This window comes from Balaenoptera physalus (assembly GCF_965194825.1).
Source record: "Balaenoptera physalus genome assembly, chromosome: X".
Taxonomy (NCBI): Eukaryota; Metazoa; Chordata; class Mammalia; order Artiodactyla; family Balaenopteridae; genus Balaenoptera; species Balaenoptera physalus.
The window spans coordinates 94,064,466-94,079,552 of NC_138903.1; the positions used below are offsets into that span (position 1 = coordinate 94,064,466).

General features: G+C 38.3%; 1 protein-coding gene across 1 annotated transcript in view; it reads left to right on the top strand.

The window, feature by feature from the left end:
• PWWP3B (PWWP domain containing 3B) overlaps positions 1–13,734 on the top strand; it is a 101,931-nt gene extending 88,197 nt beyond the window's left edge. The window contains exon 6 of the transcript XR_014259022.1: positions 7,286–13,734. The gene's annotated coding sequence lies outside the window, so the exon portion shown is untranslated. The remainder of the gene's footprint in view (positions 1–7,285) is intronic.
• Positions 13,735–15,087: the final 1,353 nt, after the last annotated feature.

Consider the following 15,087-nt stretch of genomic DNA (forward strand, 5'->3'; position numbering starts at 1 on the left):
ATCTTGAGAGCTCCACTTGGCTTTTAAAGGAGGAGAAAAGGCATTCCCCTTCTCAGGGTAAACAAACTTTATAGTGGCTTTTATCCAGTCCATAGGGCTAGCTGTCCCCTCAGGAAGAAATTGCTGTGTGTTTGGATCGTGTAGAGCCATCTGTTCAATAGTAAGCAATGAGTCCTGCATTAATCCAAATATACTCACCAGTTCTGCAACATTCAACACCAAGGAGACTGTTCCTAGGTTAGTAACTATCACGGTCCATTTTTCAGGAAGCTGATGATATTCATCCTCAGAAGGAGAAAACTCTTTAACACCATACCCACTTGTTTCAGTAGTTTCTCATGTTTGCTCCTCTCTGCTACGTGTAATATCTTCTTTGTGACTAGAGGTCAAAGACGTGCTATCTGTCGTTTCAGCACAATTTTTCCCTCTGGTAGCAGCTCTAGGGCTAGTAATTGTAGCTCAGACTGGCTGGTATCTGAGCTTGGTGCAGTGTTAGGATCCACCCCAACACTCTCCTTTACTTTCATTTTATCCATTACAGATAAAAATAACCAAAGGGTTCTATATTTAGCTTGTTTCTCATTATTTTTCATTTCCTTATGTATTCAGGGGCTGACCGAAACACAGCTGCTGTCTCATACAATGGGTGACTCAGTAGCCCTTCAAGCATCAAAGATTTGTCATCCATCACCGCCTCATTCTTCCTTTTCCCAAATAATGTGATTACCATGTTTCAGTGAGTTAGGATCATATGATTTACCATCAAAATCATAGCCTTGCATCACAACTAAGTGGTTCACACTTGACTCACAATTCTAAAACTGAATGAATGAATGATTGAGATAGAGCAGAGAATATGTTAGGATGTGAACACTGAGATGACTTTAATAAGGAAGCAGAGTCTGAGTAATATGGAAAAGTGAAATTTTCCTTCCACTAAGGTTTCCAATTGACTCTTATAGACTACTTCTTCCAAAAAACAGCATAAAAAAGCACCATTGGTAAAGAGATGATTTTAACATATTAATTGAGGTATAATTAATACAGCATAACATTAACTGATTTTACATTTATAATTCAATGATTTTGTATCAGAGTTACATATTTATGCAACCATCACCACAATCTATACATTCTATTTGGTTTTAGAACATTTCTGATACCTAAAAAAATCCTCTGGTCCCATTTGAGGCAATTCCCAATCCCAACCCCCGACCAAGACCCAGGCAACCACTAATATGTTTTCTGTCTCCATGGATTTGCTTTTTCAGGATACATCATATAAATTGAAACATACAATACACGACATTTTGTAACTAGTGTCTTTCACTTAGAATAATGTTTCCAAAGTTCATGTACATTGTAGCATTCATTTATCACTACTACCTTCTTTTTCTTTTTTTTTTTAATTTATTTTTATTTATTTATTTTTGGCTGTGTTGGGTCTTCGTTTCTGTGCGAGGGCTTTCTCTAGTTGCAGCAAGCGGGGGCCACTCTTCATCGTGGTGCGCAGGCCTCTCACTATCGTGGCCTCTCTTGTTGTGGAGCACAGGCTCCAGACGCGCAGGCTCAGTAGTTGTGGCTCATGGGCCTAGTTGCTCTGCGGCATGTGGTATCTTCCCAGACCAGGGCTCGAACCTGTGTCCCCTGCATTAGCAGGCAGATTCTCAACCACTGCACCACCAGGGAAGCCCCACTACTACCTTCTTTTCATCACTGAATAATATTCCACTATACAAATATACCACATTTTCTTTACCCATCCATCGGTTGATGGACATGGGTTTTTAACTTTACTCCTAAGTAACTTATCTTACTGGACATATAATGTATCTTTTAATTGCATTACTGTATTGTTCATTGCTAATGTAAAGAAACACAGGTGATTTTTATATATCGATCTTATATCCTGCAACCTTGCTGAACCAATTTATTAGCTCTCTTTTAAATTTTATTTTGTATTGGAATAGAGTTGATTAACAATGTTGTGTTAGTTTCAGGTGTACAGCAAAGTGATTCAGTTATATATATACATGTATCTATTCTTTTTCAGATTCTTTTCCCATTTAGGTTATTACAGAATATTGAGCAGGGTTCCCTGTGCTATACAGTAGGTCCTTGTTGGTTATCTATTTTAAATATAGCAGTGTGTACATACCAATCCCAAACCCCCAATCTATCCCTCCCCTCACACTTCCCCCCGGTAACCATAAGTTTGTTCTGTAAGTCTGTGAATCTGTTTCTGTTTTGTAAATAAGTTCATTTGTATCATTTTTTTTAGATTCCGCATATAAGTGATATCATATGATATTTGTCGTTCTCTATCTGAATTTACCAAATTCATTGATGAGCTCTAGTAGTCTTCTGGTAGCATCTTTAGGATTTTCTGTGTATAGTATCATGTCTATGTATTTTTCTATGTATAGTATCAAAAAGAAGTATCAGTTTTACTTCTTTTCCAATTTGGATTCCCTTTATTTTTTTTCTTCTCTGATTGCCATGGCTAGGACTTCCAAAACTATGTTGAATAAAAGTGGTGAGAGTGGACATCCTTGTCCTAATCTTAAAGGAAATGCTTTCAGCTTTTCACCATTGAGTATGATGTTAGCTCTAGTTTTGTCATATGTGACCTTTATTATGTTGAGGTATGTTTCCTCTGTGCCCACTTTCTGGAGAGTTTTTATCATAATGGGTGTTGAATTTTGTGAAAAGGTTTTTCTGCATCTATTGAGATGAGCATATGGTTTTTATTCTTCAATTTGTTGATGTGGTGTATCACACTGATTGATTTGCGGATATTGAAAAATCCTTGCATCCCTGGGATAAATCCCACTTGATCATGGTGTATGAGCCTTTTAATGTATTGTTGGATTCAGTTTGCTAGTATTTTGTTGAGGATTTTTGCTTCTATGTTCACCAGTGATATTGGCCTGTAATTTTCTTTTTTTGTGGTATCTTTGTCTGGTTTTGGTATCAGGATGATGGTGGCATCGTAGAATGAGTTTGGAAGTGTTCCTTCCTCTGAGATTTTATGGAAGAATTTCAGAAAGATAGGGGTTAACTATTCTCTAAATATTTGATAGAATTAGCCTGTAAAGCCATCTGGTCCTGGACTTTTGTTTGTTGGAAAATTTTTAATCACAGTTTCAATTTCAGTACTTGTGATTGGTCTGTTCATATTTTCTATTTCTTCCTGGTTCAGTCTTGGGAGATTGTAACTTTCTAAGAATTTGTCCGTTTCTTTTGGGTTGTCCATTTTATTGGCATATAGTTGCTTGTAGTAGTGTCTTATGATCCTTTGTATTTCTGTGGTGTCCATTGTAACATCTCTTTTTTCATTTCTAATTTTATTGATTTGAGCCTTCTCCCTCTTTTTCTTGTTGAGTTTATCATTTTTGTTTATCTTTTCAAAGAACCAGGTTTTAGTTTCATCGATCTTTTCTATTGTTTTGTTCATCTCTATTTCATTTATTTCTGCTCTGATCTTTATGATTTCTTTCCTTCTACTAACTTTGATTTTGTTTGTTCTTCTTCCTCTAGTTGCTTTAGGTGTAAAGTTAGGTTGTTTATTTGAGATATTTCTTATTTCCTGAGGTAAGATTTTATTGCTATAAACTTCCATCTTAGAACTGCTTTTGCTTAGTCCCATAGGTTTTGGATTGTCATGCTTTTGTTTTCATTTGTCTCTATGTATTTTTTGATTTCTTCGTTGATATCTTCAGTGATCCATTGGTTGTTTAGTAGCATATTGTTTATCCTCTATGTCTTTGTGTTTTTTACAGTTTTTTTTCTTGTAGTTGATTTCTAATCTCATAGCATTGTGATCAGAAAAGATGCTTGATATAATTTCAATTTTCTTAAATTTACCAAGGCTCACTTTGTGGCCCAGCATGTGATCAATCCTGGAGAATGTTCCATGTGCACTTGAGAAGAATGTGTATTCTGCTGCTTTTGGATGGAATGCTCTATAAATATTAATTAAGTCCATCTGGTCTAATGTGTCATTTAAGGCCTGTGTTTCCTTATTGCTTTTCTGTCTGGATTATCTGTCCATTGATGAAAGTGGGGTGTTGAAGTCCCCCACTATTATTGTGTTACCATCAATTTCTCCTTTTTTGGTTGTTTGTATTTGCCTTATAAATTGAGGTGCTTCTATGTTGGGTGCATATGTATTTACAATTGCTATATCTTCTTGGATTGATCCCTTGATCATTATGTAGTGTCCTTCTTTGTCTCTTGTAACAGTCTTTATTTTAAAGTCTATTTTGTCTGATATGAGCATTGCTACTCCAGCTTTCTTTTGATTTCCATTTGCATAGAATACATTTTTCCATGCCCTCACTTTCAGTCTGTATGTGTCCCTTGATCTGAAGTGGGTCTCATGTAGACAGCATATATACAGGTCTTGTTTTTGTATCCATTCAGCCAGTCTATGTCTTTTGGTTGGAGCATTTAATCCATTTATGCTAAAGGTAATTATCAATATGAATGTTCTTATCGCCATTTTGTTAATTGTTTTGGATTTGTTTTTGTAGGTGTTTTTTTCTTCTCTTCCTCTTTTGCTCTCTTTTCTTGTGATTTGATGACTAACCTTAGTGTTTTGTTTGGATTCCTTTTTCTTTTGTGTGTGTGTATCTATTGTAGATTTTTGGTTTGCAGCTACTATGAGGTTTTGATATAGCAGTCTATATATAAACAAGATTGTTTTAAGTTGCTGGTGTTTTAATTTCAAATGCATTTCCAGTACCCTGCATTAGTGCTCTCCGCTTCTCACAATTGTTGGTTTTGATATCATATTTGTGTGTGGATGATTTCCTACATTTACTATATGTTTGCCTTTACTGGTGAGCTTTTCCATTCGTAATTTTCGTGTTTCTAGTTGTGGCCTTTCTTTTCTAGAGAAGTTCCTTTAGCATTTGTTGCAAAGCTGGTCTGGGGGTGGTAAATTCTCTTAGCTTTTGCTTGTCTGTACAGCTTTTGATTTCTCCATTGAATCTGAATGAGAGCCTTGCTGGGTAGAATACTCTTGGTTGTAGGTTCTTCCCTTTCATCACTTTAAGCATATCATGCAACTCCCTTCTGCAGAGTTTCTGCTGAGAAATCAGCTGATAACCTTATGGGAGTTTCCTTGTACATTATTTGTTGCTTTTCCCTTGTTGCTTTTAATATTTTTCTTTGTCTTTAATTTTTGTCAATTTGATTACTATGTGTTTCAGTGTGTTCCTCCTTGGGTTTATCCTGCCTCGGACTCTGTGCAATTCCTGGACTTAAATGACTGTTTCCCATGTTAGGGAAGTTTTCAGCTATTATGTCTTTGAATATTTTCTCAGGTCCTTTCTCTATCTCTTCTCCTTCTGGGATGCCTATAATGCAAATGTTGTTGCATTTAATGTTGTCCCAGAGGTCTCTTAGACTGTCCTCATTTCTTTTCATTCTTTTATCTTTATTCTGTTCCACAGCAGTGGTTTCCACCATTCTGTCTTCCAGGTCACTTATCTGTTCTTCTGCCTCAGTTATTGTGCTATTGATTCCTTCTAGTGTATTTCTCATTTCAATTATTGTACTGTTCATCTCTGTTTGTTCTTTAGCTCTTCTAGGTCTTTGTTAAGCATTTACTGTATCTTCTCAATTTGTGCCTCCATTCTTTTTCTGAGATCGTGGATCATCTTTACTATCATTACTCTGAATTCTTTTTCAGGTAGATTGCCTTTCTCCACTTCACTTAGTTGTTCTTCTGGGGTTTTATCTTGTTCCTTCACCTGGGACATATTCCTCTGCCATCTCATTTTGTCTAACTTTCTGTGACTGTGGTTTCCATTCCGCAGGCTGCAGGGTTGTAGTTCTTCTTGTTTCTGATGTCTGCTCCCCTGTGGATGCAGCTGTCCAAGAGGCTTGTGCAGGCTTCCTGGTGAGAGGGACTGGTACCCACCCACTGGTGGGTGGAGATGGGTCTTGTCCCTCTGGTAGGCAGGGCCGTGTATGGGGGTGTTTATTATCAGGCAGCTGTTTATTCAGGAATACTTTATTTAATTATTTATTTATTATAAATTTATTTATTTATTTTTGGCTGCATTGGGTCTTCGTTGTTGTGTGTGGGTTTTCTCTAGTTGCAGTGAGCCGGGGCTACTCTTTGTTGCAGTGCATGGGCTTCTCATTGCAGTGGCTTCTCTTGTTGCGGAACATGGGCTCTAGGCACATGGGCTTCAGGAGTTGTGGCACGCAGGCTCAATAGTTGTGGCTCGCAGGCTCTAGAGCACAGGCTCAGTAGTTGTGGTGCATGGGCTTAGTTGCTCCTCAGCATGTGGGATCTTCCCAGGCCAGGGATCGAATCCATGTCCTCTGCATTGGCAGGTGGATTCTTAACCATTGCACTACCAGGGAAGTCCTATTCAGGAAGACTTAAGCAGCCTGTCTGCTGATGAGTGGCACTGTGTTCCCTCCCTGTTCGTTGTTTGGCCTGAGGCGTCCAGCACTGGAGCCTACAGGATTTTGGGTGGGGCCAGGTCTTGGTGAGAAAATGGCAGCCTCCTAGAGGGCTCACACCAATGAGCAATCTCCAGAGATGCTGCTGCCAGTGTCCCTGTCCCCATAGTGAGCCACAGCTGCCCATGCCTCCACAGGAGACCCTCCAGTACTAGGCAGGTAGGCCTGCCCCTGTCACTTATGAGGTCACTGCTTTTATCCCCTGGGTCCTGGTGCACACAAGACACCGTGTGAGCCCTCCAAGAGTGGAGTTTCTGTTTCCCCCAGTCCTGTGAAATTCATGTGTTCATACCCTACTGGCCTTCAAAGCCAGACTCTCTGGGGGCTCCTCCTCCCATTGCCAGACCCCTAGGCTGGGGAGCCAAATGTGGGGCTCAGAAATTTCACCCCTGTGGGAGAACTTCTGTTGTATAATTATTTTCCAGTTTGTGGGCCACTACCCAGTGTGTATAGGAATTGATTTTATTGAGATTGTGCCCCCTCCTACCATCTCACTGTGGCTTCTTCTTTGTCTTTGGATGTAGGTTCCAGTAGTTTTTTTGTTGGTGGTTGTTCAGCAGTTAGTTGTGATCTTGGTGTTTCTGTAAGAATGGGTGAGGTCATCATCCTTTTACTCTGCCATCTTGCCTCCTCCCAACATCACACTTAATAGTGAGGAACTAGAAGCTTCCCCAGTAAGATCAGGTACAAGACAAGGATGTCGCCTTTTACACTCCTTTTCAATATTATACTGAAGTAGTAGCTCGCACAGTTTTCTGAATCAGTTTCTTAGTACAGCTCTCCTTCCTTTTTCTCTCTCCAGGTCACGGGTTCAGGTCCTCGAATATGTCACTATGCCTCAGAGCAGAGCGAAGAGACTCAGCTGTCCTTGTCATGGTCCAGCAGCTACGGCTTCAACTACAGCTCCAGCCTCATTCAATGACACCAAGAGAGATGATTTATTAGCTCTTATAATATTTTTGTGTGGATTCTTTGGGGAATGCTATATATAAGATTATGACTTTGGCAAATCAAAATAATTTTACTCCTTCTTTTCCGATTTTAAATTGTCTTTTTTTTCTTTTTCTTGCCTAATTGCCTTAGCTAGAATATCCAGTACAATGCTGATTTAAAGTGCTAAGAGCAGACATCATGTCTGTTCCTGAACTTAGGGGGAAAGCTTTCAGTCTATCACCTTTAAGTATGATAATAGCTGTGGGGTTTTCATAGATGCCTTTAACAGTTGAGGAAGTTCACTTTTATTTTTTTTTAACATCTTTATTGGAGTATAATTTCTTTACAATGGTGTGTTCGTTTCTACTTTATAACAAAGTGAATCAGCTATACATATACATACATCCCCATATCTCCTCTCTCTTGTGTCTCCCTCCCACCCTCCCTATCTCACCCCTCTAGGTGGTCACAAAGCACCAAGTTGATCTCCCTGTGCTATGCGGCTGCTTCCCACTAGCTATCTATTTTACATTTGGTAGTGTATATATGTCCATGCCACTCTCTCACCCTGTCACATCTCACCCCTCCCCCTCCCCATATCCTCAAGTCCATTCTCTAGTAGGTCTGTGTCTTTATTCCCGTCTTGCCACTAGGTTCCTCATGACTTTTTTTTTTCCTTAGATTCCATATATATGTGTTAGCATACTGTATTTGTTTTTCTCTTTCTGACTTACTTCACTCTGTATGACAGACTCTAACTCCATCCACCTCACTACAAATAATTCAATTTTGTTTCTTTTTATGGCTGAGTAATATTGCATTGTATATATATGCCACATCTTCTTTATCCATTCATCCGTTGATGGACACTTAGGTTGCTTCCATGTCCTGGCTATTGTAAATAGAGCTGCAATGAACATTTTGGTACATGACTCTTTTTGAATTATGGTTTTCTCAGGGTATATGCCCAGTAGTGGGATTGCTGGGTCATATGGTAGTTCTATTTTTAGTTTTTTAAGGAACCTCCATACTGTTCTCCATAGTGGCTGTATCAATTTACATTCCCACCAACACTGCAAGAGGGTTCCCTTTTCTCCACACCCTCTCCAGCATTTATTGTTTCTAGATTTTTTGATGATGGCCATTCTGACCAGTGTGAGATGATATCTCATTGTAGTTTTGATTTGCATTTCTCTAATAGGAAGTTCCCTTTTATTCTTAGTTTGTTGAGTGTGTTTATTATAAAAAGATGTTGGATTTTATCAAATATTTTTTTTCCATCTGTTGAGATAATTATGCAATTTTTATCTTTTATCAGTATGGTAAATTACCACTTTATTTTTCACTGGGTGGTCAGGCTGTTGTTGCAGAATAGAACATGAGTGTGACTAAGGTTAAAAGGCAGATAAGTGTCACCTAGGGAAGAAACCAGTGCATGATTAAAGGTCACTGAGAACAGATAGCATGCATGCCAGGCTCATGCAGTATAGTGTTTGCTTACAGCAAGAGGAGAGAGATAGTGTACAGAAGATCCAGTTCCTTGTAATATGTTGGTCCCCCATGGCCGGTGGAGCTGTTTTGCAGCCAACATGGGCAGTGTGACTGTATGCACCTCACTTTGCGCTATAGTGGAATGAATGCCTCCGTTGTGGGGTCTGAAATACAGAAAGCTGGGCCCTGACTGAGGGCCATTGACACAGTGCATAAGCAGAACAAAGGAGTATACATCAAGCCCAGAACAGGGAAAAATATTTCTTCACAAGGTGATAAGCTAGCACATGCTGTGAGGGCCCTTTATCTCCCAACAAGGAAATGTTCCATGCCCAAGGCCCATTCTTATACAGCAGATCAGGAGTCAACAGACTGTGCACAGTTGCTTTTCCCAGCAAGTATATTGATTGATTTTCAAGTTTTAATTTATGTTTCATCCCTGGAATAAGTTCCACATGGTCCTGGTAAACAGTCATTTGCATATGTTGCTGGATCAATATTGCTAATATTTTGCTGATAATTTTTGTAGGGGATTTTGATTCTTATTATAAACTTTGTCTTTAGTGTCAGGGTAATACTAGCCTCAGAGTATGAGTTAGGAAGTGTTTCTTCCTTATATAGTTTTTGGAAGTGTTTTTAAAAGGTCAGTGTTAAGTCTTCCTTAAATATAGGGTAGACCGGTGAAGACATCTGATTCTGGGCTTTTCCTTGTGATAAGTTTTTTGATTAGTAAGTCAATCTCTTGTTATAAGTCTATTCAGGTTTTCTATTGATTTTTGAGTCAATTCTGTTGTTTTGTATCTTTCCAGTAATTTTTACATTTCATGTAACTTATTTAATTTGTTGGCATATACTTGTTCATAGTACTCCCTTATAATCCCTTTTAATTTTGTAGCATCGGTAGTGTTAAAAAACAAAATTCAACTGAGTAAATTTTAAAGATCTTATTGGCTTTATTTAATGATTCATGAACCAGGCAACATCCAATCTAGCAGATAGAAAGGAGCTCCAAAGAGCTGTACAAAGTGAAAGACTTTTATAGGCAGAAGGGAGCAGGAATTAGGAGGTTATGCTAGCAAAATGTGGAAAGGTTGTGGCAAGGTCACTTTCCCTTAGAGGATGGCATGGGTCTATTAATAAGATTACTTAACTAGTGCTGATCAGGTGATTCCTGACTGACTGGCTTAAGTTTACACTTCTGGGAGAGTCAAAACTGTAATTAAGTTAAGTCTCAGTTTGATGACCTGGAGCTTAGCATAAGTGATTCCATTTTGGACCTATTGTCTTGTTTTAACAATTGTAATGTCACCTCACTCATTCCTGATATTTTTAATTTAAATCTTCTCAGTTTTTCCCTTGGTCAATCTAGATAAATGTTTGTAGTATTTTTTTTTTTTTTAAAGAAAAAAACGTTTGGTCATTGATTCACTCTATTATTTTTCTTTACTTTTTATTGAAGGATAGTTGTATCCTGCAACTTTGTTGAATTCATTTATTAGTTCTAATAGTTTTTTGGTGGAGATGTTGGTGGGAACAGAGTCGAAGTTGGTTCTGTTCCATTTAACTGTGTGTTTTTCCCTCTTTCTGCACTGGAACCCTTGCTCCAGAGGGGTTTAGTGTTCAAGCAACTGGGGCCTTTGCGCAGACAAAGGTCTGATGCACTGCCTGTGCAGGTTCCCGTGATTCTACTCAGACACAGCCTTGGGCGCAAGTCCCCTCCTTTTTTCCTTCATAGCCAACTACTGCTCCCAGCCTCTGCCCCAACCCACACCGCCACCCTGTGGTGGAACCACTGGTCAGGGCAGGCAGTGCCTGCATGGACTCAGCATGTATCAGGGGCGACCTGTGGTGGAGTGGCTGCTGTCAGAGATCTGGGCTGCTTCTGAGGCGCTGTTTGAGTAACGGCTAACAATAGCCACTACCGCCCAACTCAGGCTCTGCCCAGGGACCAGGTCGCCTCTGCATCCCACAGTAGAGTCTTGTCCCCAGTCATGGCTGCCCCAAATCCAGTGCCATGCTGTGATGTGGAATGAGCAGAGCGTTTGCTTGCTTAGGCTGGGGCTTGTGGCGAGGTGGTCACAAGACAGCTGGCAGCAGCTAGGGCAGAACACTCTGCACCCTGCCTGGGGGTAAGCCGGTGCACATGCACTCTTCACCAGCAGAGTCCAGGCTTCCCACAACCTTCTATCTGTCACAGCAGTCTTCCAACCAGTCAAGGGGGTTTGTCTCCTCCGTGTAGAAATCCAGGACTGGGGTGCCCAGTTTTTGGCTCAAGCCACTCACTTCCTAGGGTGTGTGTCTGCCCATGTAATCATCCTTTTCCTCTGAGTCCCTTCCCAGGGGCATACGTTCCGACGCAATCACTTCTCTTCTTTTTCTACTTGATTATGTGTGTATCTTTCTTACAGCCTTGGTTGTACAAGAGTGTTTCTGCCAGTTTCCAGTTAGTTTTCAGTGAGAATTGTTCCACCTGTAGATGTATTTTTGGTATGTTCATGGGGAGAGATGACCTCCACATCCTCTTACTCCCCCATCTTGCTGAATGTCTCTCATATTATTATGAATTCCTACTTTCATACCCTCCTATGGGCAAGAATTTCCAAATCCCTATTACTGTAAGAAATTACTAAATGATATTTTTGATTAAAAACACATAGCTCATTTCATACTATGTGTCAAGACCTCCATTATGACTTCCAGGTGAGTGAAGCAGGTGTGTAATTGTCTCATCTCCTATTGAGAGTCCTCACTGGTGCTCAATACACACAGTGTCCCTTTATCATAAGGAGATATTTATAGGGTTATTTACTGCATTTTCTTCTGAAATAACAAGAAAATATCCCTTCATAAAATGTAGGTGTCTATCAAAGTGTGAAAGAATAAATAATCTATGGTCTACCCAGAAAAGGGAATATTATGCATCAATTAGAAAGAATGAGGCTGATACAAATACAATAAATAGAAAGAAAAATCAAATAAAAATTAGTTTACAAACCAATAAGTATTAAATTGTATCCTTTGCTCAAAACTGAAAAATATATTTTTCCTTGTAATATGCAAGGACATGTATTAATAAATGCACATAATAAAGGTTGTCAAATATATCCCATAGTCTGATGATAGAGTAACATATGAAATTAAGAAGAATGAAGATGGTGACAGGTCGTGAAACAGGACTGTAGTATTCTTATAACATTTGAAATTTTTAAAAGAAGAGTGTCTTTATGATTCAGATATGCAGCTGAATATTTCCTTTTAAAAGCCTCTAAAGAGAAGGAAAATATAGAAAGAAAGCACATGTGAACAACCACAAAGCAAATATAATAAAGCCTATACAAGAAATAGTAGAATTCATGATAAATAGCTTTCAAAGGAAGGCATATTTTACTCTAATGAAAGTAACTAGTCATCATAAACATTTAAGCACATGACAACATAATTTTGGAATTTATAAATAAAAGTAGGGTAGAACTATATGGGAAATAAACAAATCCAAATGGAAATTCCACAAGTAAAAGGAGCACTTACTGAAATTAAGAAATGAGTTAGAGAATTACTTCTGGAATGGTGGAGTAAGGACCTCTGAAAATCTGATCCTTCATAAATGCAATGAGAAGACTGGAAAAAAATTGTCAAAATCAACTTTCCAGAACTCGAGAAATTAATGAAAATCTTTCAATCATCCAAGGAGTATTTATTTTTTTTTTAAAATGACCACCTTCTTCTATGAACAATAAGCTTTGTGGCATTTTAATTTGGCTTATTCTGAACCCCTTTACCCTAGGTCTGTCATAGTATTGAAAACCAACAGTTTTGTAATTATGTAACCTGTGAAACCTGCATCCTGGCAGCCAGTGGAGAGGCAGAAAAGATTTAGAGCTCCCCAACAATCTCATTCTCAGAGGTTTGTCAATATTTGACCTGTCTGGCAGCTCTCTAAAAACCTCAATTCTCAGACATGACTTCATTTGTTCTCACTTAGAGTCTGTTTTGGGTGAACTGGCATATCCTCAGGGCATTTGAAAAAATATTCAGCAACAACTGTTTAACACTTCAGCTTCCAGATGTGGTGCTACTGTTTAGAACTAACAAGAAGCTATTCAAAAACTTAAAATGAAAAACTGGGAAGGTAATGTCCGTAGGATGCTTTGAAAAGCTCCAACATATAACTGAGATCTAGAAGACCATGAGCATGTGTAAAACTGTGTGCATGCTCAGAATATACTTGAGAAGGCCTAAGTCTCACCTCTGGCTGACAATGAGGCTCTGCACAAGCAGAAACTGAAGGGGTAGGCAAAGTTGTAAACTGCCTACCTGAACATTGAAAACATCCCAAAACATACATCCAAAGCACCTAGATAAAGGTTGGAAGATTTATAGGTTCAAGGTATTTAATAAAAATATCTTTCCAGTCATTAGCTGATCACTAAGCTATTAGAGAAGTGAATTCAGTGGCCACAGATGACAAAGTACCCAGGCTTTAATGAATTATTTGGGCAAAGTGACTATATAATCAAACAAAAATAACAATAGGAACAAACAGCAATCAATCTGGGGAAGGAGGCATAATATGATTTCTGGAGTTGCCACAATGTATTATTTTAAAGGTCTATCTTAAAGAAAAAAGTAACAATAAAAACAACAAAACTATATAAAACATGCAAAGAACCAAGAAAGTATGGCTCATGAAAAAAGAAAACAACAGTCAATAGAAACCATTCTTGATGAAGCCTTGACATTGGACTTAACAAATAAAGACTTTAAATCAACTGTTATAAATATATTCAAATAACTAAAGGAAAACATGTCTACATAATTAAAATTAAATATGAGAAAAGTATCTCACCAAATATAGAATATCAATGAAGAGATATTATTTTTTAAAAAAGAATAAGAAGAAAATAGAAATTCTGAAGTTGAAAGTACAGTAATTGAAATAAAAATTTCCCATTGGAGCTCAATAGATGATTTGAACTAACAAAATAATCAGTTAATATGAAGGTAGGTCAATTAAGATTATCCAAACTGAGGAACAGAAAAGAAAAAAATGAAGAAAATTGAACAGAGTCAGAGACCTATGGAAGAAGAATCAAGCATATCAACATAAACATAATGGGAGCCTCAGAAATAAAGGAAATGGAGGAATAGGCAGAAAGAATATATGAAGAAATTATCACTAAAACTTCCCAAAATAGTTGAAAAAATTAATCTACACATTCAAGAAATTCAATAGCATCCAAGTAGGATGCACTCAGAGAAAGACACAGCTAGGCACAGTATAATCAAACTTTCAAAGCCCAAGACAAAGAGAAAATCTTGAAAGCAACTCATCACATATAAGAGATATTTCCAGGACTTCCCTGGTGGCACAGTGGTTAAGAATCCACCTGCCAATGCAGGGGACATGGGTTTGAGTCCTGGTCCAGGAAGATCCCACATGCTGCAGAGCAACTAAGCCTGTGAGCCACAACAACTGAGCCTGTGTGCCACAACTACTGAAGCCCGCGTGCCTAGAGCCCATGCTCTGCAACAAGAGAAGACACCACAATAAGAAGCTCACGCACCGCAACAAAGAGTAGCCTCTGCTCGCCGCAACTAGAGAAAGCCCACGCACAGCAATGAAGATCCAATGCAGCCAAAATTTAATTAATTAATTAATTTTTTTAAAAAAGAGAGATAATTCTTTCTCATCAGCAACCAGGAAGACCCAGAGGCAGTGTGATGATGTATTGAAAGAAAAGGACTGTCAATGAAGAATGATATACCTCCAAAAACTACCCTTCAAAATTGAAAAAGAATTAAGACTTTCACAGATAAACAAAAACTTAGAGAGTCTGTCACTAGCAGACCTGTCCCACAAGCAATATTAAAGGGAATCTTTCAAGCTGAAATGAGAGGACACTAAACAATAATACTAATTATTGAGTTAAAAAGCACCAATAAATGTAACTAGATAAGTAAATATAAAGACAGGGGATATGGAGATTTTTGTTTGTTTCTCTTTTTTTTTCTCATATGATTCAATGGACACCTATAGAAAAAAATAATGAAAGTGCATTGATGAGTTAATAATATGTACAGACATAATTTGTATGACAATAATAGTCTTAAGAAAGAAGGAGGAAATGCTAATAGTTACAAAGCTTTTGTTTACTATTGGAATTAACTTGGTATTACTCC